Consider the following 25,762-nt stretch of genomic DNA (forward strand, 5'->3'; position numbering starts at 1 on the left):
CCCCCACCCAAACCACGGACGCACCGCCGTCCCACACCCCGAGGAGCAGACCCACGGGCACGCGCGCAGGGACAGGCTTCCACGCGTGGGAGCGGAGGGCCGGAGCCGGAGAGTGCGCGAGAGAGGGCCCTCCGCCGGCCCACGCGAGGGCACGGTGGGGAGGGGCTTTGGGGCGGGGCCGGGAGGAGGAGGCAGGGCCGCGCCTGCCGCTGGTCCGTCACCCGGAGGTCCTGAAGATCTGCAGTGTCCCCCCCCACCCCGCCACCCCACCCCCGTCTGGGGAGGACCGTTCTGCCCCGATTCCCCTCAGGGCCTGCGTGTGGCAGCAGCCCCCGCGCGGGGGCGGGGGGCTGCGCGGGGGGCCGGAGCCGGCTATCCTGTGGCCCGGTGGGGTGGGGTTTGGGGTGTGTAGCCAGGGGTCCAGGGGCCGGTGGGTGGTCTGGGTTTGGGTGCGTGCGCTCCGTGTGCTGTTGTGTGTCCTCTCTGCCCAGGGGGCCAGCGACTCGCCCTGTGCGGCGCGCCGGTGTGTCTCTCGGAGCCCCGTCGGCGGCGAGGAGCCCGCCCGGCGTGAGGCCCGGGCCCGAGGCCCGGGTGTGCGGCGGAGAGAAAGTGCACGGTGGGCCGGGTGTCCGGGGGCCCAGGACACGGTTTGCCGCCGTGGGCTGTCCCGCGCCGGGTGTACGCGATGTCCCGGAGTGCGGGGCGGCGGGTGCGGGGTCCGGGGGAGAGGAGACCCGGCGGCACTTAGGGATCCCGCCGCCCGGCCCCGGCCCGGTGTGGGGCCCAGGGTTGGGGCTCCGCTGCCGGCCCAACGGAACGCCTGGGACGCTCTGCCGCTGCCGCCACCTGGCGGTGGTGCTGCAGCGGGGGAGAGGGGAGGAAGCCCCGGGCGGGGGCACCGGGTCGCGCCGAGGGGGGGGAGGGGCCGGGGCCCGAGGGCGAAAGTGGGGGCGGGCGCAGAAGGCGGGGGGCCCCCCCACCCCCGACCCCCCGGCGGGCGGGACAAAAGAAGAAGCAAAAGCCTACAGCACCCGGTATTCCCAGGCGGTCTCCCATCCAAGTACTAACCGGGCCCCCGACCCTGCTTAGCTTCCCAGACCAGACGAGATCGGGCACGTTCAGGGTGCTATGGCCCTAGACGGCAGCGGCCGTCCCCGGACGCCTCGAGAGGCCCAGCTGCTACGCGGCCCTCCCGGCCCAGCGCCCCCCACCCGACCCCGCGCCCTCCTGCTGCCCAGTAGCCTTCAGAGCCTCGCTCTCTAGCTGCTACATACACACCAAACACTCAACACTTTGCCACAAACACATACACCAATGACAACAAAATTCAAACACTCAATAGCACATCTATTCAAAGCACGGAGGACACAAACGGGAGGACAATGTGTGACTTGTCAGATTCTACAGACGTCAGGAGCCCACATGAAGGCTCAGGGAAATATTCCAAAGGAGTGTGACGTGGCTCAGAGCTCCTTGGACATGAGCAGACTGGCTTCGGCGGACGGCAGCTCTTACATTTTCACAGTGGAGCCGGAACAATAGAAGGTTCCTTCCTCGCCTTTCCTACTTCATGCAGTAGGAACCAGTCCACGGTTCTATGGTGCATGGCTACGATTATTCTGTGGGATCCTGCAAAGAAGAAATGCTGTTGGTGTCTTTGGGGACTGGGAATCTGGGTGTGAGAGGAAGAGGTGAAATCGGTAAAGTAATGTAAAAAAACTCTCAGTTCTCAGTTTGAACTTGGATTATCAGTGTAAACTCAATGTGTTTTCCTGTAATTTTTTTTTCTTTTCTTTCTCTCTTTCTTTCTTTCTTTTTTTTTTTTTTTTTTTAAGTTTTTCCACGGAAAGTGCTGAGACATAGGTGCGAACACGACACTAGTGCATTTCACCAGCATCTAGATTGTGGTCTCCGCCAACCATCGTTATTAAACGGTCCTAAGACTTACTGGAGACATACGCTGACTTGAGGTCTGGGGCGGGAAACGCACGCTTCTCATACTGGGAAGCACGGATGCTACCATATCCAACAGGACGAGGGTCACGTCAAAAGACACAGGAACCAGAATGAGTAGACTCCCGTTTGCCAAACACAGGACGGTTTGATCGCCAGCAAGTCTAATAATTGCAAGATATTGAAACACGTTCAATACGTTTAAATCCACGATGAAACCCCTCACAATGCAAAAATAGCTCGGGTCACTGCGGACAGCGGTAGGAAACAAAGGGAAATGGTGACAACCGGGGCTGCCCCCGACTAGTCGCGATGTATGGACACTCTTTCAAAAGACATCTCAACCCCTCACAAGGTATGGACTGTATTTGGACTGGATTCAAAGAAACTGAAATGAGCGTGTGTGTCTCAGGGAAACGCAAACATTGAGTACTTGCTGTTATCTCTAACACGGTGAAATTTTTACATGGAATAATGTGGCTGTGAGTACCCTGAAAAAGGGAAGAAAGCCTCTACCTTTGATAGAAACATATTGACTTTTTATCGTTGGAGGGATATTATTAAGGGGATCATGAACTTAAGGTAGGAGGGGTATAAAAGAAACAAGATCTGGCCAGGGGTTGGTGATTTCTTGAGTCAGGGTAGTGAGAGAGTATTCTACTATTCTTTCCGATTTTGTTTCTATTTCAAATTTTCCATAATAAAAAGTTTCCAAAGATATCATGAAGAGGGTCAAAAACAAGCTTCAAACAGGACAAGGTATCTGTAGCCCATATAATTGGCAAAATATGACTGTTACAGAATATCTACGTTTAATACGCTTAATACGCCTTTGGCCCCGTGTCCTCATTATTGGTCAAGGAAATGCAGAATAAAAAATGAAGCCAGATATAGTTTCCAACTCACCAGATTGAGGAAACTTAAGAAACTGATCACTGTGTTGGCTTTGAGGAAAACTCTTGCACACACCCTGCTGATATGGGAGGCGAAATTATAGGACCATTTGGAAAACACTGTAGCCTAAATGGAAATGAATAAACACTGGCATAATTCAGGAGCAAGCATATTCTCTGAGTAGCACGTACCAGAGAGAAGATAGGGCACATGTGACCAGGAAGCATCTAGGGTAATCCTCACGGGAGCCCCTTGTACACGGACCTAGTCAAAGATCGCATAAAGATGCTTCGACTGATTCGTGCAGTGCCATTCTCTAGCAGCGCTGATGAACTGCAGCTTCCTGTGTAAGCGAGGAGTATTCTCCAAACAGAAGGTTTCCCCTGGCACACAAGTTGCCCAGAAGGAATCCAGAATGGTTCCACATCTATTCTATAAACTGTGAAATTAACAAACTACCTCAATGAGATAGTCCTATAACAGAGAGCAAAAACTTTCAAAGGAAAAGCAAGGAAAAGGATGACAGTCGAGATGGGATTTGTTTGGGAGAAGCGTTTTTGTGGTTCCACGCCTTGAGACAAAGATACACAGCGGCTTCCCACATATGCATCAACTCCCATTTTTATAAGGTGAGTGGTGGGGTTTTGGTACGGTTAATTCGATTTAATATAATAATCATAATGATAATCATGATCATGATCATCATTCTTTAACATATCCCTTTCCCAAATTAAAAGAAAAAGAGAAAGAAGCAGATTGTAAGTTTCTAGTTATAAACCCTGTTTAAATGGGATTATTTATTAATGTGGGGGAAATGATTAGTTTGGGGACTCTGTGTCCGTCTATCGAGGACTGCGGGATAGCCTCTCCATCGATTGGAGCCATCATGTACGTTTTTGCTAGGTTTTCCGTCTAAGTTGGCACCTTTGCCCCGTAGGTGCTGTGTGGATTTTCTGAGACTTTGAATGTTATCCTTTTCAAGAATTGCATTCATTATTGTGTATTTGCGAGGAAATAAGAAATATCGAAACTATCGATCGAATGTTGATTTCATCTAGAGCTATCTTGCTGGACTCACCTAGGATTTCTACAGGTCTCCCGCGCATAGGGGCAAACATTCTCTTTTGAGAACCGTAGGAGGTGAGGAAAATGAAGAAAGGTGATTTTCCTTTCCCATATATTGTTAGTGTTTTCCCTTGTTGTAGTATGTTTTTGGAGCGTCTCTTGCAGTATCGAACAGAAGGATTTCCTATCGACACCCTGGTCTTGCTCGTGACTGTCCAAAGAATGCTTCTACTTCTTAATCCTTCAGAATATGTTCTAAAGATTTAGACGTTTGAAAAGTGTTTCTAGATGTCTTCGCCTCTGGATTCCTGAATTATGTTACCGTGAACGAATAGCCAGCTGTTTAGATTCTCTTCTTCTGCATATGTGGATAGGGTCCAATTTTTCCTGTCCTAGGGTGGTAACGTGGTCATCTCCTTGGACAACTTTAGACTGTGTCCTGAATTCAGAGCCGGTCGGTCAGAAGTTCCGGAGGCCCGGACCTGCGGCAGGTGTGTGAGGGGCGACAGCCTCGGGGACTGAGCCTCCACATCTCCAATCTGACCCTGTCTCCAGGGGCCACGGGGCAGGGTCCGGGCCGGCCGGGGGCGGAGCCGGGCCGGGCGCGGAGGGCGAAGGCCCCCCCCTCCCCTTCCCAGCCCAGGGGGGCGGGACAGAAAAAGAAGCAGAGCAAAAAGCCTAGGGCACCCGGGATTCCCAGGCGGTCTCCCATCCAAGTCCTAACCGGGCCCGACCCTGCTTAGCTTCCGAGGTGAGACGAGATCGGGCGCGTTCAGGGCGGTCTGGCCGTAGACGAGGGCGGCCGCCCCCGGACGCCTCAAGAGGCCGATCTGCTGCGACGCGTCCCTCCCTGCGCAGTCGGGTCCCTCCCGCCGCCCTGGCCCTTCGCTAGCCCACCTGCCCTTATCGGGGTGGGGGTGGGGGGCCAGGCGGAGCCTGACGGGTCTCGCGCGCGCGCCCTCCCACCCCCACCCAAACCACGGACGCACCGCCGTCCCACACCCCGAGGAGCAGACCCACGGGCACGCGCGCAGGGACAGGCTTCCACGCGTGGGAGCGGAGGGCCGGAGCCGGAGAGTGCGCGAGAGAGGGCCCTCCGCCGGCCCACGCGAGGGCACGGTGGGGAGGGGCTTTGGGGCGGGGCCGGGAGGAGGAGGCAGGGCCGCGCCTGCCGCTGGTCCGTCACCCGGAGGTCCTGAAGATCTGCAGTGTCCCCCCCCACCCCGCCACCCCACCCCCGTCTGGGGAGGACCGTTCTGCCCCGATTCCCCTCAGGGCCTGCGTGTGGCAGCAGCCCCCGCGCGGGGGCGGGGGGCTGCGCGGGGGGCCGGAGCCGGCTATCCTGTGGCCCGGTGGGGTGGGGTTTGGGGTGTGTAGCCAGGGGTCCAGGGGCCGGTGGGTGGTCTGGGTTTGGGTGCGTGCGCTCCGTGTGCTGTTGTGTGTCCTCTCTGCCCAGGGGGCCAGCGACTCGCCCTGTGCGGCGCGCCGGTGTGTCTCTCGGAGCCCCGTCGGAGGCGAGGAGCCCGCCCGGCGTGAGGCCCGGGCCCGAGGCCCGGGTGTGCGGCGGAGAGAAAGTGCACGGTGGGCCGGGTGTCCGGGGGCCCAGGACACGGTTTGCCGCCGTGGGCTGTCCCGCGCCGGGTGTACGCGATGTCCCGGAGTGCGGGGCGGCGGGTGCGGGGTCCGGGGGAGAGGAGACCCGGCGGCACTTAGGGATCCCGCCGCCCGGCCCCGGCCCGGTGTGGGGCCCAGGGTTGGGGCTCCGCTGCCGGCCCAACGGAACGCCTGGGACGCTCTGCCGCTGCCGCCACCTGGCGGTGGTGCTGCAGCGGGGGAGAGGGGAGGAAGCCCCGGGCGGGGGCACCGGGTCGCGCCGAGGGGGGGGAGGGGCCGGGGCCCGAGGGCGAAAGTGGGGGCGGGCGCAGAAGGCGGGGGGCCCCCCCACCCCCGACCCCCCGGCGGGCGGGACAAAAGAAGAAGCAAAAGCCTACAGCACCCGGTATTCCCAGGCGGTCTCCCATCCAAGTACTAACCGGGCCCCCGACCCTGCTTAGCTTCCCAGACCAGACGAGATCGGGCACGTTCAGGGTGCTATGGCCCTAGACGGCAGCGGCCGTCCCCGGACGCCTCGAGAGGCCCAGCTGCTACGCGGCCCTCCCGGCCCAGCGCCCCCCACCCGACCCCGCGCCCTCCTGCTGCCCAGTAGCCTTCAGAGCCTCGCTCTCTAGCTGCTACATACACACCAAACACTCAACACTTTGCCACAAACACATACACCAATGACAACAAAATTCAAACACTCAATAGCACATCTATTCAAAGCACGGAGGACACAAACGGGAGGACAATGTGTGACTTGTCAGATTCTACAGACGTCAGGAGCCCACATGAAGGCTCAGGGAAATATTCCAAAGGAGTGTGACGTGGCTCAGAGCTCCTTGGACATGAGCAGACTGGCTTCGGCGGACGGCAGCTCTTACATTTTCACAGTGGAGCCGGAACAATAGAAGGTTCCTTCCTCGCCTTTCCTACTTCATGCAGTAGGAACCAGTCCACGGTTCTATGGTGCATGGCTACGATTATTCTGTGGGATCCTGCAAAGAAGAAATGCTGTTGGTGTCTTTGGGGACTGGGAATCTGGGTGTGAGAGGAAGAGGTGAAATCGGTAAAGTAATGTAAAAAAACTCTCAGTTCTCAGTTTGAACTTGGATTATCAGTGTAAACTCAATGTGTTTTCCTGTAATTTTTTTTTCTTTTCTTTCTCTCTTTCTTTCTTTCTTTTTTTTTTTTTTTTTTTAAGTTTTTCCACGGAAAGTGCTGAGACATAGGTGCGAACACGACACTAGTGCATTTCACCAGCATCTAGATTGTGGTCTCCGCCAACCATCGTTATTAAACGGTCCTAAGACTTACTGGAGACATACGCTGACTTGAGGTCTGGGGCGGGAAACGCACGCTTCTCATACTGGGAAGCACGGATGCTACCATATCCAACAGGACGAGGGTCACGTCAAAAGACACAGGAACCAGAATGAGTAGACTCCCGTTTGCCAAACACAGGACGGTTTGATCGCCAGCAAGTCTAATAATTGCAAGATATTGAAACACGTTCAATACGTTTAAATCCACGATGAAACCCCTCACAATGCAAAAATAGCTCGGGTCACTGCGGACAGCGGTAGGAAACAAAGGGAAATGGTGACAACCGGGGCTGCCCCCGACTAGTCGCGATGTATGGACACTCTTTCAAAAGACATCTCAACCCCTCACAAGGTATGGACTGTATTTGGACTGGATTCAAAGAAACTGAAATGAGCGTGTGTGTCTCAGGGAAACGCAAACATTGAGTACTTGCTGTTATCTCTAACACGGTGAAATTTTTACATGGAATAATGTGGCTGTGAGTACCCTGAAAAAGGGAAGAAAGCCTCTACCTTTGATAGAAACATATTGACTTTTTATCGTTGGAGGGATATTATTAAGGGGATCATGAACTTAAGGTAGGAGGGGTATAAAAGAAACAAGATCTGGCCAGGGGTTGGTGATTTCTTGAGTCAGGGTAGTGAGAGAGTATTCTACTATTCTTTCCGATTTTGTTTCTATTTCAAATTTTCCATAATAAAAAGTTTCCAAAGATATCATGAAGAGGGTCAAAAACAAGCTTCAAACAGGACAAGGTATCTGTAGCCCATATAATTGGCAAAATATGACTGTTACAGAATATCTACGTTTAATACGCTTAATACGCCTTTGGCCCCGTGTCCTCATTATTGGTCAAGGAAATGCAGAATAAAAAATGAAGCCAGATATAGTTTCCAACTCACCAGATTGAGGAAACTTAAGAAACTGATCACTGTGTTGGCTTTGAGGAAAACTCTTGCACACACCCTGCTGATATGGGAGGCGAAATTATAGGACCATTTGGAAAACACTGTAGCCTAAATGGAAATGAATAAACACTGGCATAATTCAGGAGCAAGCATATTCTCTGAGTAGCACGTACCAGAGAGAAGATAGGGCACATGTGACCAGGAAGCATCTAGGGTAATCCTCACGGGAGCCCCTTGTACACGGACCTAGTCAAAGATCGCATAAAGATGCTTCGACTGATTCGTGCAGTGCCATTCTCTAGCAGCGCTGATGAACTGCAGCTTCCTGTGTAAGCGAGGAGTATTCTCCAAACAGAAGGTTTCCCCTGGCACACAAGTTGCCCAGAAGGAATCCAGAATGGTTCCACATCTATTCTATAAACTGTGAAATTAACAAACTACCTCAATGAGATAGTCCTATAACAGAGAGCAAAAACTTTCAAAGGAAAAGCAAGGAAAAGGATGACAGTCGAGATGGGATTTGTTTGGGAGAAGCGTTTTTGTGGTTCCACGCCTTGAGACAAAGATACACAGCGGCTTCCCACATATGCATCAACTCCCATTTTTATAAGGTGAGTGGTGGGGTTTTGGTACGGTTAATTCGATTTAATACAATAATCATAATGATAATCATGATCATGATCATCATTCTTTAACATATCCCTTTCCCAAATTAAAAGAAAAAGAGAAAGAAGCAGATTGTAAGTTTCTAGTTATAAACCCTGTTTAAATGGGATTATTTATTAATGTGGGGGAAATGATTAGTTTGGGGACTCTGTGTCCGTCTATCGAGGACTGCGGGATAGCCTCTCCATCGATTGGAGCCATCATGTACGTTTTTGCTAGGTTTTCCGTCTAAGTTGGCACCTTTGCCCCGTAGGTGCTGTGTGGATTTTCTGAGACTTTGAATGTTATCCTTTTCAAGAATTGCATTCATTATTGTGTATTTGCGAGGAAATAAGAAATATCGAAACTATCGATCGAATGTTGATTTCATCTAGAGCTATCTTGCTGGACTCACCTAGGATTTCTACAGGTCTCCCGCGCATAGGGGCAAACATTCTCTTTTGAGAACCGTAGGAGGTGAGGAAAATGAAGAAAGGTGATTTTCCTTTCCCATATATTGTTAGTGTTTTCCCTTGTTGTAGTATGTTTTTGGAGCGTCTCTTGCAGTATCGAACAGAAGGATTTCCTATCGACACCCTGGTCTTGCTCGTGACTGTCCAAAGAATGCTTCTACTTCTTAATCCTTCAGAATATGTTCTAAAGATTTAGACGTTTGAAAAGTGTTTCTAGATGTCTTCGCCTCTGGATTCCTGAATTATGTTACCGTGAACGAATAGCCAGCTGTTTAGATTCTCTTCTTCTGCATATGTGGATAGGGTCCAATTTTTCCTGTCCTAGGGTGGTAACGTGGTCATCTCCTTGGACAACTTTAGACTGTGTCCTGAATTCAGAGCCGGTCGGTCAGAAGTTCCGGAGGCCCGGACCTGCGGCAGGTGTGTGAGGGGCGACAGCCTCGGGGACTGAGCCTCCACATCTCCAATCTGACCCTGTCTCCAGGGGCCACGGGGCAGGGTCCGGGCCGGCCGGGGGCGGAGCCGGGCCGGGCGCGGAGGGCGAAGGCCCCCCCCTCCCCTTCCCAGCCCAGGGGGGCGGGACAGAAAAAGAAGCAGAGCAAAAAGCCTAGGGCACCCGGGATTCCCAGGCGGTCTCCCATCCAAGTCCTAACCGGGCCCGACCCTGCTTAGCTTCCGAGGTGAGACGAGATCGGGCGCGTTCAGGGCGGTCTGGCCGTAGACGAGGGCGGCCGCCCCCGGACGCCTCAAGAGGCCGATCTGCTGCGACGCGTCCCTCCCTGCGCAGTCGGGTCCCTCCCGCCGCCCTGGCCCTTCGCTAGCCCACCTGCCCTTATCGGGGTGGGGGTGGGGGGCCAGGCGGAGCCTGACGGGTCTCGCGCGCGCGCCCTCCCACCCCCACCCAAACCACGGACGCACCGCCGTCCCACACCCCGAGGAGCAGACCCACGGGCACGCGCGCAGGGACAGGCTTCCACGCGTGGGAGCGGAGGGCCGGAGCCGGAGAGTGCGCGAGAGAGGGCCCTCCGCCGGCCCACGCGAGGGCACGGTGGGGAGGGGCTTTGGGGCGGGGCCGGGAGGAGGAGGCAGGGCCGCGCCTGCCGCTGGTCCGTCACCCGGAGGTCCTGAAGATCTGCAGTGTCCCCCCCCACCCCGCCACCCCACCCCCGTCTGGGGAGGACCGTTCTGCCCCGATTCCCCTCAGGGCCTGCGTGTGGCAGCAGCCCCCGCGCGGGGGCGGGGGGGCTGCGCGGGGGGCCGGAGCCGGCTATCCTGTGGCCCGGTGGGGTGGGGTTTGGGGTGTGTAGCCAGGGGTCCAGGGGCCGGTGGGTGGTCTGGGTTTGGGTGCGTGCGCTCCGTGTGCTGTTGTGTGTCCTCTCTGCCCAGGGGGCCAGCGACTCGCCCTGTGCGGCGCGCCGGTGTGTCTCTCGGAGCCCCGTCGGCGGCGAGGAGCCCGCCCGGCGTGAGGCCCGGGCCCGAGGCCCGGGTGTGCGGCGGAGAGAAAGTGCACGGTGGGCCGGGTGTCCGGGGGCCCAGGACACGGTTTGCCGCCGTGGGCTGTCCCGCGCCGGGTGTACGCGATGTCCCGGAGTGCGGGGCGGCGGGTGCGGGGTCCGGGGGAGAGGAGACCCGGCGGCACTTAGGGATCCCGCCGCCCGGCCCCGGCCCGGTGTGGGGCCCAGGGTTGGGGCTCCGCTGCCGGCCCAACGGAACGCCTGGGACGCTCTGCCGCTGCCGCCACCTGGCGGTGGTGCTGCAGCGGGGGAGAGGGGAGGAAGCCCCGGGCGGGGGGCACCGGGTCGCGCCGAGGGGGGGGAGGGGCCGGGGCCCGAGGGCGAAAGTGGGGGCGGGCGCAGAAGGCGGGGGGCCCCCCCACCCCCGACCCCCCGGCGGGCGGGACAAAAGAAGAAGCAAAAGCCTACAGCACCCGGTATTCCCAGGCGGTCTCCCATCCAAGTACTAACCGGGCCCCCGACCCTGCTTAGCTTCCCAGACCAGACGAGATCGGGCACGTTCAGGGTGCTATGGCCCTAGACGGCAGCGGCCGTCCCCGGACGCCTCGAGAGGCCCAGCTGCTACGCGGCCCTCCCGGCCCAGCGCCCCCCACCCGACCCCGCGCCCTCCTGCTGCCCAGTAGCCTTCAGAGCCTCGCTCTCTAGCTGCTACATACACACCAAACACTCAACACTTTGCCACAAACACATACACCAATGACAACAAAATTCAAACACTCAATAGCACATCTATTCAAAGCACGGAGGACACAAACGGGAGGACAATGTGTGACTTGTCAGATTCTACAGACGTCAGGAGCCCACATGAAGGCTCAGGGAAATATTCCAAAGGAGTGTGACGTGGCTCAGAGCTCCTTGGACATGAGCAGACTGGCTTCGGCGGACGGCAGCTCTTACATTTTCACAGTGGAGCCGGAACAATAGAAGGTTCCTTCCTCGCCTTTCCTACTTCATGCAGTAGGAACCAGTCCACGGTTCTATGGTGCATGGCTACGATTATTCTGTGGGATCCTGCAAAGAAGAAATGCTGTTGGTGTCTTTGGGGACTGGGAATCTGGGTGTGAGAGGAAGAGGTGAAATCGGTAAAGTAATGTAAAAAAACTCTCAGTTCTCAGTTTGAACTTGGATTATCAGTGTAAACTCAATGTGTTTTCCTGTAATTTTTTTTTCTTTTCTTTCTCTCTTTCTTTCTTTCTTTTTTTTTTTTTTTTTTTAAGTTTTTCCACGGAAAGTGCTGAGACATAGGTGCGAACACGACACTAGTGCATTTCACCAGCATCTAGATTGTGGTCTCCGCCAACCATCGTTATTAAACGGTCCTAAGACTTACTGGAGACATACGCTGACTTGAGGTCTGGGGCGGGAAACGCACGCTTCTCATACTGGGAAGCACGGATGCTACCATATCCAACAGGACGAGGGTCACGTCAAAAGACACAGGAACCAGAATGAGTAGACTCCCGTTTGCCAAACACAGGACGGTTTGATCGCCAGCAAGTCTAATAATTGCAAGATATTGAAACACGTTCAATACGTTTAAATCCACGATGAAACCCCTCACAATGCAAAAATAGCTCGGGTCACTGCGGACAGCGGTAGGAAACAAAGGGAAATGGTGACAACCGGGGCTGCCCCCGACTAGTCGCGATGTATGGACACTCTTTCAAAAGACATCTCAACCCCTCACAAGGTATGGACTGTATTTGGACTGGATTCAAAGAAACTGAAATGAGCGTGTGTGTCTCAGGGAAACGCAAACATTGAGTACTTGCTGTTATCTCTAACACGGTGAAATTTTTACATGGAATAATGTGGCTGTGAGTACCCTGAAAAAGGGAAGAAAGCCTCTACCTTTGATAGAAACATATTGACTTTTTATCGTTGGAGGGATATTATTAAGGGGATCATGAACTTAAGGTAGGAGGGGTATAAAAGAAACAAGATCTGGCCAGGGGTTGGTGATTTCTTGAGTCAGGGTAGTGAGAGAGTATTCTACTATTCTTTCCGATTTTGTTTCTATTTCAAATTTTCCATAATAAAAAGTTTCCAAAGATATCATGAAGAGGGTCAAAAACAAGCTTCAAACAGGACAAGGTATCTGTAGCCCATATAATTGGCAAAATATGACTGTTACAGAATATCTACGTTTAATACGCTTAATACGCCTTTGGCCCCGTGTCCTCATTATTGGTCAAGGAAATGCAGAATAAAAAATGAAGCCAGATATAGTTTCCAACTCACCAGATTGAGGAAACTTAAGAAACTGATCACTGTGTTGGCTTTGAGGAAAACTCTTGCACACACCCTGCTGATATGGGAGGCGAAATTATAGGACCATTTGGAAAACACTGTAGCCTAAATGGAAATGAATAAACACTGGCATAATTCAGGAGCAAGCATATTCTCTGAGTAGCACGTACCAGAGAGAAGATAGGGCACATGTGACCAGGAAGCATCTAGGGTAATCCTCACGGGAGCCCCTTGTACACGGACCTAGTCAAAGATCGCATAAAGATGCTTCGACTGATTCGTGCAGTGCCATTCTCTAGCAGCGCTGATGAACTGCAGCTTCCTGTGTAAGCGAGGAGTATTCTCCAAACAGAAGGTTTCCCCTGGCACACAAGTTGCCCAGAAGGAATCCAGAATGGTTCCACATCTATTCTATAAACTGTGAAATTAACAAACTACCTCAATGAGATAGTCCTATAACAGAGAGCAAAAACTTTCAAAGGAAAAGCAAGGAAAAGGATGACAGTCGAGATGGGATTTGTTTGGGAGAAGCGTTTTTGTGGTTCCACGCCTTGAGACAAAGATACACAGCGGCTTCCCACATATGCATCAACTCCCATTTTTATAAGGTGAGTGGTGGGGTTTTGGTACGGTTAATTCGATTTAATATAATAATCATAATGATAATCATGATCATGATCATCATTCTTTAACATATCCCTTTCCCAAATTAAAAGAAAAAGAGAAAGAAGCAGATTGTAAGTTTCTAGTTATAAACCCTGTTTAAATGGGATTATTTATTAATGTGGGGGAAATGATTAGTTTGGGGACTCTGTGTCCGTCTATCGAGGACTGCGGGATAGCCTCTCCATCGATTGGAGCCATCATGTACGTTTTTGCTAGGTTTTCCGTCTAAGTTGGCACCTTTGCCCCGTAGGTGCTGTGTGGATTTTCTGAGACTTTGAATGTTATCCTTTTCAAGAATTGCATTCATTATTGTGTATTTGCGAGGAAATAAGAAATATCGAAACTATCGATCGAATGTTGATTTCATCTAGAGCTATCTTGCTGGACTCACCTAGGATTTCTACAGGTCTCCCGCGCATAGGGGCAAACATTCTCTTTTGAGAACCGTAGGAGGTGAGGAAAATGAAGAAAGGTGATTTTCCTTTCCCATATATTGTTAGTGTTTTCCCTTGTTGTAGTATGTTTTTGGAGCGTCTCTTGCAGTATCGAACAGAAGGATTTCCTATCGACACCCTGGTCTTGCTCGTGACTGTCCAAAGAATGCTTCTACTTCTTAATCCTTCAGAATATGTTCTAAAGATTTAGACGTTTGAAAAGTGTTTCTAGATGTCTTCGCCTCTGGATTCCTGAATTATGTTACCGTGAACGAATAGCCAGCTGTTTAGATTCTCTTCTTCTGCATATGTGGATAGGGTCCAATTTTTCCTGTCCTAGGGTGGTAACGTGGTCATCTCCTTGGACAACTTTAGACTGTGTCCTGAATTCAGAGCCGGTCGGTCAGAAGTTCCGGAGGCCCGGACCTGCGGCAGGTGTGTGAGGGGCGACAGCCTCGGGGACTGAGCCTCCACATCTCCAATCTGACCCTGTCTCCAGGGGCCACGGGGCAGGGTCCGGGCCGGCCGGGGGCGGAGCCGGGCCGGGCGCGGAGGGCGAAGGCCCCCCCCTCCCCTTCCCAGCCCAGGGGGGCGGGACAGAAAAAGAAGCAGAGCAAAAAGCCTAGGGCACCCGGGATTCCCAGGCGGTCTCCCATCCAAGTCCTAACCGGGCCCGACCCTGCTTAGCTTCCGAGGTGAGACGAGATCGGGCGCGTTCAGGGCGGTCTGGCCGTAGACGAGGGCGGCCGCCCCCGGACGCCTCAAGAGGCCGATCTGCTGCGACGCGTCCCTCCCTGCGCAGTCGGGTCCCTCCCGCCGCCCTGGCCCTTCGCTAGCCCACCTGCCCTTATCGGGGTGGGGGTGGGGGGCCAGGCGGAGCCTGACGGGTCTCGCGCGCGCGCCCTCCCACCCCCCACCCAAACCACGGACGCACCGCCGTCCCACACCCCGAGGAGCAGACCCACGGGCACGCGCGCAGGGACAGGCTTCCACGCGTGGGAGCGGAGGGCCGGAGCCGGAGAGTGCGCGAGAGAGGGCCCTCCGCCGGCCCACGCGAGGGCACGGTGGGGAGGGGCTTTGGGGCGGGGCCGGGAGGAGGAGGCAGGGCCGCGCCTGCCGCTGGTCCGTCACCCGGAGGTCCTGAAGATCTGCAGTGTCCCCCCCCACCCCGCCACCCCACCCCCGTCTGGGGAGGACCGTTCTGCCCCGATTCCCCTCAGGGCCTGCGTGTGGCAGCAGCCCCCGCGCGGGGGCGGGGGGCTGCGCGGGGGGCCGGAGCCGGCTATCCTGTGGCCCGGTGGGGTGGGGTTTGGGGTGTGTAGCCAGGGGTCCAGGGGCCGGTGGGTGGTCTGGGTTTGGGTGCGTGCGCTCCGTGTGCTGTTGTGTGTCCTCTCTGCCCAGGGGGCCAGCGACTCGCCCTGTGCGGCGCGCCGGTGTGTCTCTCGGAGCCCCGTCGGCGGCGAGGAGCCCGCCCGGCGTGAGGCCCGGGCCCGAGGCCCGGGTGTGCGGCGGAGAGAAAGTGCACGGTGGGCCGGGTGTCCGGGGGCCCAGGACACGGTTTGCCGCCGTGGGCTGTCCCGCGCCGGGTGTACGCGATGTCCCGGAGTGCGGGGCGGCGGGTGCGGGGTCCGGGGGAGAGGAGACCCGGCGGCACTTAGGGATCCCGCCGCCCGGCCCCGGCCCGGTGTGGGGCCCAGGGTTGGGGCTCCGCTGCCGGCCCAACGGAACGCCTGGGACGCTCTGCCGCTGCCGCCACCTGGCGGTGGTGCTGCAGCGGGGGAGAGGGGAGGAAGCCCCGGGCGGGGGCACCGGGGTCGCGCCGAGGGGGGGGGAGGGGCCGGGGCCCGAGGGCGAAAGTGGGGGCGGGCGCAGAAGGCGGGGGGCCCCCCCACCCCCGACCCCCCGGCGGGCGGGACAAAAGAAGAAGCAAAAGCCTACAGCACCCGGTATTCCCAGGCGGTCTCCCATCCAAGTACTAACCGGGCCCCCGACCCTGCTTAGCTTCCCAGACCAGACGAGATCGGGCACGTTCAGGGTGCTATGGCCCTAGACGGCAGCGGCCGTCCCCGGACGCCTCGAGAGGCCCAGCTGCTACGCGGCCCTCCCGGCCCAGCGCCCCCCCACCCGACCCCCGCGCCCTCCTGCTGCCCAGTAGCCTTCAGAGCCTCGCTCTCTAGCTGCTACATACACACCAAACACTCAACACTTTGCCACAAACACATACACCAATGACAACAAAATTCAAACACTCAATAGCACATCTATTCAAAGCACGGAGGACACAAACGGGAGGACAATGTGTGACTTGTCAGATTCTACAGACGTCAGGAGCCCACATGAAGGCTCAGGGAAATATTCCAAAGGAGTGTGACGTGGCTCAGAGCTCCTTGGACATGAGCAGACTGGCTTCGGCGGACGGCAGCTCTTACATTTTCACAGTGGAGCCGGAACAATAGAAGGTTCCTTCCTCGCCTTTCCTACTTCATGCAGTAGGAACCAGTCCACGGTTCTATGGTGCATGGCTACGATTATTCTGTGGGATCCTGCAAAGAAGAAATGCTGTTGGTGTCTTTGGGGACTGGGAATCTGGGTGTGAGAGGAAGAGGTGAAATCGGTAAAGTAATGTAAAAAAACTCTCAGTTCTCAGTTTGAACTTGGATTATCAGTGTAAACTCAATGTGTTTTCCTGTAATTTTTTTTTCTTTTCTTTCTCTCTTTCTTTCTTTCTTTTTTTTTTTTTTTTTTTAAGTTTTTCCACGGAAAGTGCTGAGACATAGGTGCGAACACGACACTAGTGCATTTCACCAGCATCTAGATTGTGGTCTCCGCCAACCATCGTTATTAAACGGTCCTAAGACTTACTGGAGACATACGCTGACTTGAGGTCTGGGGCGGGAAACGCACGCTTCTCATACTGGGAAGCACGGATGCTACCATATCCAACAGGACGAGGGTCACGTCAAAAGACACAGGAACCAGAATGAGTAGACTCCCGTTTGCCAAACACAGGACGGTTTGATCGCCAGCAAGTCTAATAATTGCAAGATATTGAAACACGTTCAATACGTTTAAATCCACGATGAAACCCCTCACAATGCAAAAATAGCTCGGGTCACTGCGGACAGCGGTAGGAAACAAAGGGAAATGGTGACAACCGGGGCTGCCCCCGACTAGTCGCGATGTATGGACACTCTTTCAAAAGACATCTCAACCCCTCACAAGGTATGGACTGTATTTGGACTGGATTCAAAGAAACTGAAATGAGCGTGTGTGTCTCAGGGAAACGCAAACATTGAGTACTTGCTGTTATCTCTAACACGGTGAAATTTTTACATGGAATAATGTGGCTGTGAGTACCCTGAAAAAGGGAAGAAAGCCTCTACCTTTGATAGAAACATATTGACTTTTTATCGTTGGAGGGATATTATTAAGGGGATCATGAACTTAAGGTAGGAGGGGTATAAAAGAAACAAGATCTGGCCAGGGGTTGGTGATTTCTTGAGTCAGGGTAGTGAGAGAGTATTCTACTATTCTTTCCGATTTTGTTTCTATTTCAAATTTTCCATAATAAAAAGTTTCCAAAGATATCATGAAGAGGGTCAAAAACAAGCTTCAAACAGGACAAGGTATCTGTAGCCCATATAATTGGCAAAATATGACTGTTACAGAATATCTACGTTTAATACGCTTAATACGCCTTTGGCCCCGTGTCCTCATTATTGGTCAAGGAAATGCAGAATAAAAAATGAAGCCAGATATAGTTTCCAACTCACCAGATTGAGGAAACTTAAGAAACTGATCACTGTGTTGGCTTTGAGGAAAACTCTTGCACACACCCTGCTGATATGGGAGGCGAAATTATAGGACCATTTGGAAAACACTGTAGCCTAAATGGAAATGAATAAACACTGGCATAATTCAGGAGCAAGCATATTCTCTGAGTAGCACGTACCAGAGAGAAGATAGGGCACATGTGACCAGGAAGCATCTAGGGTAATCCTCACGGGAGCCCCTTGTACACGGACCTAGTCAAAGATCGCATAAAGATGCTTCGACTGATTCGTGCAGTGCCATTCTCTAGCAGCGCTGATGAACTGCAGCTTCCTGTGTAAGCGAGGAGTATTCTCCAAACAGAAGGTTTCCCCTGGCACACAAGTTGCCCAGAAGGAATCCAGAATGGTTCCACATCTATTCTATAAACTGTGAAATTAACAAACTACCTCAATGAGATAGTCCTATAACAGAGAGCAAAAACTTTCAAAGGAAAAGCAAGGAAAAGGATGACAGTCGAGATGGGATTTGTTTGGGAGAAGCGTTTTTGTGGTTCCACGCCTTGAGACAAAGATACACAGCGGCTTCCCACATATGCATCAACTCCCATTTTTATAAGGTGAGTGGTGGGGTTTTGGTACGGTTAATTCGATTTAATATAATAATCATAATGATAATCATGATCATGATCATCATTCTTTAACATATCCCTTTCCCAAATTAAAAGAAAAAGAGAAAGAAGCAGATTGTAAGTTTCTAGTTATAAACCCTGTTTAAATGGGATTATTTATTAATGTGGGGGAAATGATTAGTTTGGGGACTCTGTGTCCGTCTATCGAGGACTGCGGGATAGCCTCTCCATCGATTGGAGCCATCATGTACGTTTTTGCTAGGTTTTCCGTCTAAGTTGGCACCTTTGCCCCGTAGGTGCTGTGTGGATTTTCTGAGACTTTGAATGTTATCCTTTTCAAGAATTGCATTCATTATTGTGTATTTGCGAGGAAATAAGAAATATCGAAACTATCGATCGAATGTTGATTTCATCTAGAGCTATCTTGCTGGACTCACCTAGGATTTCTACAGGTCTCCCGCGCATAGGGGCAAACATTCTCTTTTGAGAACCGTAGGAGGTGAGGAAAATGAAGAAAGGTGATTTTCCTTTCCCATATATTGTTAGTGTTTTCCCTTGTTGTAGTATGTTTTTGGAGCGTCTCTTGCAGTATCGAACAGAAGGATTTCCTATCGACACCCTGGTCTTGCTCGTGACTGTCCAAAGAATGCTTCTACTTCTTAATCCTTCAGAATATGTTCTAAAGATTTAGACGTTTGAAAAGTGTTTCTAGATGTCTTCGCCTCTGGATTCCTGAATTATGTTACCGTGAACGAATAGCCAGCTGTTTAGATTCTCTTCTTCTGCATATGTGGATAGGGTCCAATTTTTCCTGTCCTAGGGTGGTAACGTGGTCATCTCCTTGGACAACTTTAGACTGTGTCCTGAATTCAGAGCCGGTCGGTCAGAAGTTCCGGAGGCCCGGACCTGCGGCAGGTGTGTGAGGGGCGACAGCCTCGGGGACTGAGCCTCCACATCTCCAATCTGACCCTGTCTCCAGGGGCCACGGGGCAGGGTCCGGGCCGGCCGGGGGCGGAGCCGGGCCGGGCGCGGAGGGCGAAGGCCCCCCCCCTCCCCTTCCCAGCCCAGGGGGGCGGGACAGAAAAAGAAGCAGAGCAAAAAGCCTAGGGCACCCGGGATTCCCAGGCGGTCTCCCATCCAAGTCCTAACCGGGCCCGACCCTGCTTAGCTTCCGAGGTGAGACGAGATCGGGCGCGTTCAGGGCGGTCTGGCCGTAGACGAGGGCGGCCGCCCCCGGACGCCTCAAGAGGCCGATCTGCTGCGACGCGTCCCTCCCTGCGCAGTCGGGTCCCTCCCGCCGCCCTGGCCCTTCGCTAGCCCACCTGCCCTTATCGGGGTGGGGGTGGGGGGCCAGGCGGAGCCTGACGGGTCTCGCGCGCGCGCCCTCCCACCCCCACCCAAACCACGGACGCACCGCCGTCCCACACCCCGAGGAGCAGACCCACGGGCACGCGCGCAGGGACAGGCTTCCACGCGTGGGAGCGGAGGGCCGGAGCCGGAGAGTGCGCGAGAGAGGGCCCTCCGCCGGCCCACGCGAGGGCACGGTGGGGAGGGGCTTTGGGGCGGGGCCGGGAGGAGGAGGCAGGGCCGCGCCTGCCGCTGGTCCGTCACCCGGAGGTCCTGAAGATCTGCAGTGTCCCCCCCCCACCCCGCCACCCCACCCCCGTCTGGGGAGGACCGTTCTGCCCCGATTCCCCTCAGGGCCTGCGTGTGGCAGCAGCCCCCGCGCGGGGGCGGGGGGCTGCGCGGGGGGGCCGGAGCCGGCTATCCTGTGGCCCGGTGGGGTGGGGTTTGGGGTGTGTAGCCAGGGGTCCAGGGGCCGGTGGGTGGTCTGGGTTTGGGTGCGTGCGCTCCGTGTGCTGTTGTGTGTCCTCTCTGCCCAGGGGGCCAGCGACTCGCCCTGTGCGGCGCGCCGGTGTGTCTCTCGGAGCCCCGTCGGCGGCGAGGAGCCCGCCCGGCGTGAGGCCCGGGCCCGAGGCCCGGGTGTGCGGCGGAGAGAAAGTGCACGGTGGGCCGGGTGTCCGGGGGCCCAGGACACGGTTTGCCGCCGTGGGCTGTCCCGCGCCGGGTGTACGCGATGTCCCGGAGTGCGGGGCGGCGGGTGCGGGGTCCGGGGGAGAGGAGACCCGGCGGCACTTAGGGATCCCGCCGCCCGGCCCCGGCCCGGTGTGGGGCCCAGGGTTGGGGCTCCGCTGCCGGCCCAACGGAACGCCTGGGACGCTCTGCCGCTGCCGCCACCTGGCGGTGGTGCTGCAGCGGGGGAGAGGGGAGGAAGCCCCGGGCGGGGGCACCGGGTCGCGCCGAGGGGGGGGAGGGGCCGGGGCCCGAGGGCGAAAGTGGGGGCGGGCGCAGAAGGCGGGGGGGCCCCCCCACCCCCGACCCCCCGGCGGGCGGGACAAAAGAAGAAGCAAAAGCCTACAGCACCCGGTATTCCCAGGCGGTCTCCCATCCAAGTACTAACCGGGCCCCCGACCCTGCTTAGCTTCCCAGACCAGACGAGATCGGGCACGTTCAGGGTGCTATGGCCCTAGACGGCAGCGGCCGTCCCCGGACGCCTCGAGAGGCCCAGCTGCTACGCGGCCCTCCCGGCCCAGCGCCCCCCACCCGACCCCGCGCCCTCCTGCTGCCCCAGTAGCCTTCAGAGCCTCGCTCTCTAGCTGCTACATACACACCAAACACTCAACACTTTGCCACAAACACATACACCAATGACAACAAAATTCAAACACTCAATAGCACATCTATTCAAAGCACGGAGGACACAAACGGGAGGACAATGTGTGACTTGTCAGATTCTACAGACGTCAGGAGCCCACATGAAGGCTCAGGGAAATATTCCAAAGGAGTGTGACGTGGCTCAGAGCTCCTTGGACATGAGCAGACTGGCTTCGGCGGACGGCAGCTCTTACATTTTCACAGTGGAGCCGGAACAATAGAAGGTTCCTTCCTCGCCTTTCCTACTTCATGCAGTAGGAACCAGTCCACGGTTCTATGGTGCATGGCTACGATTATTCTGTGGGATCCTGCAAAGAAGAAATGCTGTTGGTGTCTTTGGGGACTGGGAATCTGGGTGTGAGAGGAAGAGGTGAAATCGGTAAAGTAATGTAAAAAAACTCTCAGTTCTCAGTTTGAACTTGGATTATCAGTGTAAACTCAATGTGTTTTCCTGTAATTTTTTTTTCTTTTCTTTCTCTCTTTCTTTCTTTCTTTTTTTTTTTTTTTTTTTAAGTTTTTCCACGGAAAGTGCTGAGACATAGGTGCGAACACGACACTAGTGCATTTCACCAGCATCTAGATTGTGGTCTCCGCCAACCATCGTTATTAAACGGTCCTAAGACTTACTGGAGACATACGCTGACTTGAGGTCTGGGGCGGGAAACGCACGCTTCTCATACTGGGAAGCACGGATGCTACCATATCCAACAGGACGAGGGTCACGTCAAAAGACACAGGAACCAGAATGAGTAGACTCCCGTTTGCCAAACACAGGACGGTTTGATCGCCAGCAAGTCTAATAATTGCAAGATATTGAAACACGTTCAATACGTTTAAATCCACGATGAAACCCCTCACAATGCAAAAATAGCTCGGGTCACTGCGGACAGCGGTAGGAAACAAAGGGAAATGGTGACAACCGGGGCTGCCCCCGACTAGTCGCGATGTATGGACACTCTTTCAAAAGACATCTCAACCCCTCACAAGGTATGGACTGTATTTGGACTGGATTCAAAGAAACTGAAATGAGCGTGTGTGTCTCAGGGAAACGCAAACATTGAGTACTTGCTGTTATCTCTAACACGGTGAAATTTTTACATGGAATAATGTGGCTGTGAGTACCCTGAAAAAGGGAAGAAAGCCTCTACCTTTGATAGAAACATATTGACTTTTTATCGTTGGAGGGATATTATTAAGGGGATCATGAACTTAAGGTAGGAGGGGTATAAAAGAAACAAGATCTGGCCAGGGGTTGGTGATTTCTTGAGTCAGGGTAGTGAGAGAGTATTCTACTATTCTTTCCGATTTTGTTTCTATTTCAAATTTTCCATAATAAAAAGTTTCCAAAGATATCATGAAGAGGGTCAAAAACAAGCTTCAAACAGGACAAGGTATCTGTAGCCCATATAATTGGCAAAATATGACTGTTACAGAATATCTACGTTTAATACGCTTAATACGCCTTTGGCCCCGTGTCCTCATTATTGGTCAAGGAAATGCAGAATAAAAAATGAAGCCAGATATAGTTTCCAACTCACCAGATTGAGGAAACTTAAGAAACTGATCACTGTGTTGGCTTTGAGGAAAACTCTTGCACACACCCTGCTGAATATGGGAGGCGAAATTATAGGACCATTTGGAAAACACTGTAGCCTAAATGGAAATGAATAAACACTGGCATAATTCAGGAGCAAGCATATTCTCTGAGTAGCACGTACCAGAGAGAAGATAGGGCACATGTGACCAGGAAGCATCTAGGGTAATCCTCACGGGAGCCCCTTGTACACGGACCTAGTCAAAGATCGCATAAAGATGCTTCGACTGATTCGTGCAGTGCCATTCTCTAGCAGCGCTGATGAACTGCAGCTTCCTGTGTAAGCGAGGAGTATTCTCCAAACAGAAGGTTTCCCCTGGCACACAAGTTGCCCAGAAGGAATCCAGAATGGTTCCACATCTATTCTATAAACTGTGAAATTAACAAACTACCTCAATGAGATAGTCCTATAACAGAGAGCAAAAACTTTCAAAGGAAAAGCAAGGAAAAGGATGACAGTCGAGATGGGATTTGTTTGGGAGAAGCGTTTTTGTGGTTCCACGCCTTGAGACAAAGATACACAGCGGCTTCCCACATATGCATCAACTCCCATTTTTATAAGGTGAGTGGTGGGGTTTTGGTACGGTTAATTCGATTTAATATAATAATCATAATGATAATCATGATCATGATCATCATTCTTTAACATATCCCTTTCCCAAATTAAAAGAAAAAGAGAAAGAAGCAGATTGTAAGTTTCTAGTTATAAACCCTGTTTAAATGGGATTATTTATTAATGTGGGGGAAATGATTAGTTTGGGGACTCTGTGTCCGTCTATCGAGGACTGCGGGATAGCCTCTCCATCGATTGGAGCCATCATGTACGTTTTTGCTAGGTTTTCCGTCTAAGTTGGCACCTTTGCCCCGTAGGTGCTGTGTGGATTTTCTGAGACTTTGAATGTTATCCTTTTCAAGAATTGCATTCATTATTGTGTATTTGCGAGGAAATAAGAAATATCGAAACTATCGATCGAATGTTGATTTCATCTAGAGCTATCTTGCTGGACTCACCTAGGATTTCTACAGGTCTCCCGCGCATAGGGGCAAACATTCTCTTTTGAGAACCGTAGGAGGTGAGGAAAATGAAGAAAGGTGATTTTCCTTTCCCATATATTGTTAGTGTTTTCCCTTGTTGTAGTATGTTTTTGGAGCGTCTCTTGCAGTATCGAACAGAAGGATTTCCTATCGACACCCTGGTCTTGCTCGTGACTGTCCAAAGAATGCTTCTACTTCTTAATCCTTCAGAATATGTTCTAAAGATTTAGACGTTTGAAAAGTGTTTCTAGATGTCTTCGCCTCTGGATTCCTGAATTATGTTACCGTGAACGAATAGCCAGCTGTTTAGATTCTCTTCTTCTGCATATGTGGATAGGGTCCAATTTTTCCTGTCCTAGGGTGGTAACGTGGTCATCTCCTTGGACAACTTTAGACTGTGTCCTGAATTCAGAGCCGGTCGGTCAGAAGTTCCGGAGGCCCGGACCTGCGGCAGGTGTGTGAGGGGCGACAGCCTCGGGGACTGAGCCTCCACATCTCCAATCTGACCCTGTCTCCAGGGGCCACGGGGCAGGGTCCGGGCCGGCCGGGGGCGGAGCCGGGCCGGGCGCGGAGGGCGAAGGCCCCCCCCTCCCCTTCCCAGCCCAGGGGGGCGGGACAGAAAAAGAAGCAGAGCAAAAAGCCTAGGGCACCCGGGATTCCCAGGCGGTCTCCCATCCAAGTCCTAACCGGGCCCGACCCTGCTTAGCTTCCGAGGTGAGACGAGATCGGGCGCGTTCAGGGCGGTCTGGCCGTAGACGAGGGCGGCCGCCCCCGGACGCCTCAAGAGGCCGATCTGCTGCGACGCGTCCCTCCCTGCGCAGTCGGGTCCCTCCCGCCGCCCTGGCCCTTCGCTAGCCCACCTGCCCTTATCGGGGTGGGGGTGGGGGGCCAGGCGGAGCCTGACGGGTCTCGCGCAGCGCGCCCTCCCACCCCCACCCAAACCACGGACGCACCGCCGTCCCACACCCCGAGGAGCAGACCCACGGGCACGCGCGCAGGGACAGGCTTCCACGCGTGGGAGCGGAGGGCCGGAGCCGGAGAGTGCGCGAGAGAGGGCCCTCCGCCGGCCCACGCGAGGGCACGGTGGGGAGGGGCTTTGGGGCGGGGCCGGGAGGAGGAGGCAGGGCCGCGCCTGCCGCTGGTCCGTCACCCGGAGGTCCTGAAGATCTGCAGTGTCCCCCCCCACCCCGCCACCCCACCCCCGTCTGGGGAGGACCGTTCTGCCCCGATTCCCCTCAGGGCCTGCGTGTGGCAGCAGCCCCCGCGCGGGGGCGGGGGGCTGCGCGGGGGGCCGGAGCCGGCTATCCTGTGGCCCGGTGGGGTGGGGTTTGGGGTGTGTAGCCAGGGGTCCAGGGGCCGGTGGGTGGTCTGGGTTTGGGTGCGTGCGCTCCGTGTGCTGTTGTGTGTCCTCTCTGCCCAGGGGGCCAGCGACTCGCCCTGTGCGGCGCGCCGGTGTGTCTCTCGGAGCCCCGTCGGCGGCGAGGAGCCCGCCCGGCGTGAGGCCCGGGCCCGAGGCCCGGGTGTGCGGCGGAGAGAAAGTGCACGGTGGGCCGGGTGTCCGGGGGCCCAGGACACGGTTTGCCGCCGTGGGCTGTCCCGCGCCGGGTGTACGCGATGTCCCGGAGTGCGGGGCGGCGGGTGCGGGGTCCGGGGGAGAGGAGACCCGGCGGCACTTAGGGATCCCGCCGCCCGGCCCCGGCCCGGTGTGGGGCCCAGGGTTGGGGCTCCGCTGCCGGCCCAACGGAACGCCTGGGACGCTCTGCCGCTGCCGCCACCTGGCGGTGGTGCTGCAGCGGGGGAGAGGGGAGGAAGCCCCGGGCGGGGGGCACCGGGTCGCGCCGAGGGGGGGGAGGGGCCGGGGCCCGAGGGCGAAAGTGGGGGCGGGCGCAGAAGGCGGGGGGCCCCCCCACCCCCGACCCCCCGGCGGGCGGGACAAAAGAAGAAGCAAAAGCCTACAGCACCCGGTATTCCCAGGCGGTCTCCCATCCAAGTACTAACCGGGCCCCCGACCCTGCTTAGCTTCCCAGACCAGACGAGATCGGGCACGTTCAGGGTGCTATGGCCCTAGACGGCAGCGGCCGTCCCCGGACGCCTCGAGAGGCCCAGCTGCTACGCGGCCCTCCCGGCCCAGCGCCCCCCACCCGACCCCGCGCCCTCCTGCTGCCCAGTAGCCTTCAGAGCCTCGCTCTCTAGCTGCTACATACACACCAAACACTCAACACTTTGCCACAAACACATACACCAATGACAACAAAATTCAAACACTCAATAGCACATCTATTCAAAGCACGG

The 25,762-nt window shown here is 55.0% G+C and overlaps 11 pseudogenes; all 11 read right to left on the bottom strand.

Annotated features, from left to right (window-relative positions):
* Positions 1 to 1,019: 1,019 nt before the first annotated feature.
* Positions 1,020 to 1,140, bottom strand: LOC123629526 (annotated as a pseudogene).
* Positions 1,141 to 4,587: 3,447 nt separating this feature from the next.
* On the bottom strand, positions 4,588 to 4,706 carry LOC123629516 (annotated as a pseudogene).
* Positions 4,707 to 5,896: 1,190 nt separating this feature from the next.
* On the bottom strand, positions 5,897 to 6,017 carry LOC123629528 (annotated as a pseudogene).
* Positions 6,018 to 9,464: 3,447 nt separating this feature from the next.
* Positions 9,465 to 9,583, bottom strand: LOC123629517 (annotated as a pseudogene).
* A 1,192-nt stretch (positions 9,584 to 10,775) lies between these two features.
* On the bottom strand, positions 10,776 to 10,896 carry LOC123629529 (annotated as a pseudogene).
* Positions 10,897 to 14,343: 3,447 nt separating this feature from the next.
* LOC123629518 lies at positions 14,344 to 14,462 on the bottom strand (annotated as a pseudogene).
* A 1,193-nt stretch (positions 14,463 to 15,655) lies between these two features.
* LOC123629530 lies at positions 15,656 to 15,776 on the bottom strand (annotated as a pseudogene).
* Positions 15,777 to 19,226: 3,450 nt separating this feature from the next.
* On the bottom strand, positions 19,227 to 19,345 carry LOC123629520 (annotated as a pseudogene).
* Positions 19,346 to 20,538: 1,193 nt separating this feature from the next.
* Positions 20,539 to 20,659, bottom strand: LOC123629531 (annotated as a pseudogene).
* A 3,449-nt stretch (positions 20,660 to 24,108) lies between these two features.
* Positions 24,109 to 24,227, bottom strand: LOC123629521 (annotated as a pseudogene).
* A 1,192-nt stretch (positions 24,228 to 25,419) lies between these two features.
* LOC123629532 lies at positions 25,420 to 25,540 on the bottom strand (annotated as a pseudogene).
* Between the last annotated feature and the right edge of the window lie 222 nt (positions 25,541 to 25,762).

Source organism: Lemur catta, unplaced genomic scaffold (genome assembly GCF_020740605.2).
Source record: "Lemur catta isolate mLemCat1 unplaced genomic scaffold, mLemCat1.pri scaffold_170_ctg1, whole genome shotgun sequence".
Taxonomy (NCBI): Eukaryota; Metazoa; Chordata; class Mammalia; order Primates; family Lemuridae; genus Lemur; species Lemur catta.